We start from the raw sequence: 4,419 nt of genomic DNA, 5'->3' as shown, positions 1-4,419 counted from the left end.
TTAAAGTGTAACTTCTACTTTTTAAGTGAATCTGTTTAAACTTTGTCCAGACCCGGCCTTTCAGGCGCTTTGGTTCCACCCCTTTTCTACTTATTTATTCTATTGGCTACTAGGAGCCAATATCCAGAGCCAGGGTCTTTGAGGCAGGCGCTTAGTGTACCACCCACTATCACTTATATTTATTAACCCCTAATCTGCCGCCCCCAATGTCGCCGCCAATATATTACATTTATTAACCCCTAAATCTAAGTCTAACCCTAACCCCCCCTAACTTAAATATTATTTAAATACATATAAATAAAAATTACTATCATTAACTAAATTATTCCTATTTAAAACTAAATACTTACCTATAAAATAAACCCTAACGGCTAGATTTAGAGTTTGACGTTAGCTGTCAAAACCAGCGTTAGAGGCTCCTAACGCTGGTTTTGGGCTACCGCTGGTATTTAGAGTCAGTCAGGAAAGGGTCTAACACTCACTTTGCAGCCGCAACTTTTCAATACCGCAGATCCCCCTACGCCATTTGCGTATCCTATCTTTTCAATGGGATCTTTCTAACGCCGGTATTTAGAGTCGTGGCTGAAGTGAGCGTTAGAAATCTAACGACAAAACTCCAGCCGCAGAAAAAAGTCAGTAGTTAAGAGCTTTCTGGGCTAACGCCGGTTCATAAAGCTCTTAACTACTGTGCTCTAAAGTACACTAACACCCATAAACTACCTATGTACCCCTAAACCGAGGCCCCCCCCACATCGCCGCCACTCTATTAAAATTTTTTAACCCCTAATCTGCCGACCGCACACCGCCGCCACCTACGTTATCCCTATGTACCCCTAATCTGCTGCCCCTAATACCGCCGACACCTACATAATATTTATTAACCCCTAATCTGCCGCCCCCAACGTCGCCTCCACCTACCTACACTTATTAACCCCTAATCTGCCGACCGGACCTTACCGCTACTATAATAAATGTATTAACCCCTAATCCGCCTCAATAACCCTATAATAAATAGTATTGACCCCTAATCTTCCCTCCCTAACATCGCCGCCACCTAACTTCAAGCATTAACCCCTAATCTGCCGACCAGACCTCACCGCTACTCTAATAAATTTTTTAACCCCTAAAGCTAATTCTAACCCTAACCCTAACACCCCCCTAAGTTAAATATAATTTTTATCTAACAAAATAAATTAACTCTTATTAAATAAATTATTCCTATTTAAAGCTAAATACTTACCTGTAAAATAAACCCTAATATATCTACAATATAAATTATAATTATATTGTAGCTATTTTAGGATTAATATTTATTTTACAGGCAACTTTGTATTTATTTTAACCAGGTACAATAGCTATTAAATAGTTAATAACTATTTAATAGTTACCTAGTTAAAATAATTACAAAATTACCTGTAAAATAAATCCTAACCTAAGTTACAATTAAACCTAACACTACACTATCAATAAATAAATTAAATAAAATACCTACAATTACCTACAATTAAACCTAACACTACACTATCAATAAATTAATTAAATACAATGCCTACAAATAAATACAATGAAATAAACTAACTAAAGTACAAAAAATAAAAAAGAACTAAGTTACAAAAAATAAAAAAATATTTACAAACATTAGAAAAATATTACAACAATTTTAAACTAATTACACCTACTCTAAACCCCCTAATAAAATAACAAAGACCCCCAAAATAAAAAAATGCCCTACCCTATTCTAAAATTAAAATAGAAAAGCTCTTTTACCTTACCAGCCCTGAAAAGGGCCCTTTGCGGGGCATACCCCAAAGAATTCAGCTCTTTTGCCTGTAAAAAAAAAATACAATACCCCCCCAACATTACAACCCACCACCCACATACCCCTAATCTAACCCAAACCCCCCTTAAATAAACCTAACACTAAGCCCCTGAAGATCTCCCTACCTTGTCTTCACCATGCCGGGTTCACCGATCGATCCAGAAGAGCCTCCGATGTCTTGATCCAAGCCCAAGCGGGGGGCTGAAGATGTCCATGATCCGACTGAAGTCTTCATCCAAGCGGGAGCTGAAGAGGTCCATGATCGGGCTGAAGTCTTCTATCAAGCGGCATCTTCAATCTTCTTTCTTCCGGATCCATGGTCATCCCGCCGACGCGGAACATCCATCTTCACCAACGACTTCCCGACGAATGACGGTTCCTTTAAGGGACGTCATCCAAGATGGCGTCCCTCCAATTCCGATTGGCTGATAGGATTATATCAGCCAATCGGAATTAAGGTAGGAAAATTCTGATTGGCTGATGGAATCAGCCAATCAGATTCAAGTTCAATCCGATTGGCTGATCCGATCAGCCAATCAGATTGAGCTTGCATTCTATTGGCTGATCGGAACAGCCAATCGGATTGAACTTGAATCTGATTGGCTGATTCCATCAGCCAATCAGAATTTTCCTACCTTAATTCCGATTGGCTGACAGAATCAGGGGCCTAGTGTTAGGTTTATTTATGGGGGGTTTGGGTTAGATTAAGGGTATGTGGGTGGTGGGTTGTAATGTTGGGGGGGTATTGTATGTTTTTTTTTACAGGCAAAAGAGCTGAATTCTTTGGGGCATGCCCCGCAAAGGGCCCTTTTCAGGGCTGGTAAGGTAAAAGAGCTTTTCTATTTTAATTTTAGAATAGGGTAGGGCATTTTTTTATTTTGTTATTTTGTTATTTTATTAGGGGGCTTAGAGTAGGTGTAATTAGTTTCAAATTGTTGTAATATTTTTCTAATGTTTGTAAATATTTTTTTATTTTTTGTAACTTAGTTCTTTTTTATTTTTTGTACTTTAGTTAGTTTATTTCATTGTATTTATTTGTAGGTATTGTATTTAATTAATTTATTGATAGTGTAGTGTTAGGTTTAATTGTAACTTAGGTTAGGATTTATTTTACAGGTAATTTTGTAATTATTTTAACTAGGTAACTATTAAATAGTTCTTAACTATTTAATAGCTATTGTACCTGGTTAAAATAATTACAAAGTTGCCTGTAAAATAAATATTAATCCTAAAATAGCTACAATATAATTATAATTTATATTGTAGCTATATTAGGGTTTATTTTACAGGTAAGTATTTAGCTTTTAATAGGAATAATTTATTTAATAAGAGTTAATTTATTTCGTTAGATTTAAATTATATTTAACTTAGGGGGGTGTTAGTGTTAGGGTTAGACTTAGCTTTAGGGGTTAATACATTTATTATAGTAGCGGTGTGCTCCGGTCGGCAGATTAGGGGTTAATAATTGTAGGTAGGTGGAGGCAACGTTGGGGGCGGCAGATTAGGGGTTAATAAATATAATATAGGGGTCGGCTGTGTTAGGGGCAGCAAATTAGGGGTACATAGGTATAATGTAGGTTGTGGCGGTGTACGGAGCGGCAGATTAGGGGTTAAAAAAAATATGCAAGTGTCAGCGATAGCGGGGGCGGCAGATTAGGGGTTAATAAGTGTAAGGTTAGGGGTGTTTAGACTCGGGGTACATGTTAGAGTGTTAGGTGCAGACTTAGGAAGTGTTTCCCCATAGGAAACAATGGGGCTGCGTTAGGAGCTTAACGCTGCTTTTTTGCAGGTGTTAGGTTTTTTTTCAGCTCAAACTGCCCCATTGTTTCCTATGGGGATATCGTGCACGAGCACGTTTTTGAAGCTGTGCGCGTCCGTAAGCACCGCTGGTATTGAGAGTTGCAGTGGCAGTAAATTATGCTCTATGCTTCCTTTTTGGAGCCTAACGCAGCCATTCTGTGAACTCTAAATACCAGCAGTATTTAAAAGGTGCGGCCAAAAAAAAGCCAGCGTTAGATACGCGGGTCGTTACCGACAAAACTCTAAATCTAGCCGTAAGATAGCTACAATATAACTAATAGTTACATTGTAGCTAGCTTATGGTTTATTTTTATTTTACAGGCAAGTTTGTATTTATTTTAACTAGGTAGAATAGTTACTAAACAGTTATTAACTATTTAATAACTACCTAGCTAAAATAAATACAAATTTACCTGTAAAATAAAACCTAACCTATGTTACAATAACACCTAACACTATACTACAATTAAATAAATTACCTACATTAAATACAATTAAATAAATTAAATTAGCTAAATAACAAAAAAAAACCACTAAATTAAAGAAAATAAAAAAGAAAATAAAAAACAAATTACAGATCTTTAAACAAATTACACCCAATCTAAGAGCCCTATCAAAATAAAAAAGCCCCCCCAAAATAAAAGAAAACCCTAGCCTAAACTAAACTACCAATAGCCCTTAAAAGGGACTTTTTGCGGGACATTGTCCCAAAGAAATTAGCTCTTTTACCTGTAAAAAAAATACAAACAACCCCCCCAACAGTAAAACCCACCACCCACACAACCAACCCCCCAAATAAA

This window comes from Bombina bombina, chromosome 6 (assembly GCF_027579735.1).
Source record: "Bombina bombina isolate aBomBom1 chromosome 6, aBomBom1.pri, whole genome shotgun sequence".
NCBI classification, from domain to species: domain Eukaryota; kingdom Metazoa; phylum Chordata; class Amphibia; order Anura; family Bombinatoridae; genus Bombina; species Bombina bombina.
This window is presented reverse-complemented; position numbering follows the sequence as displayed.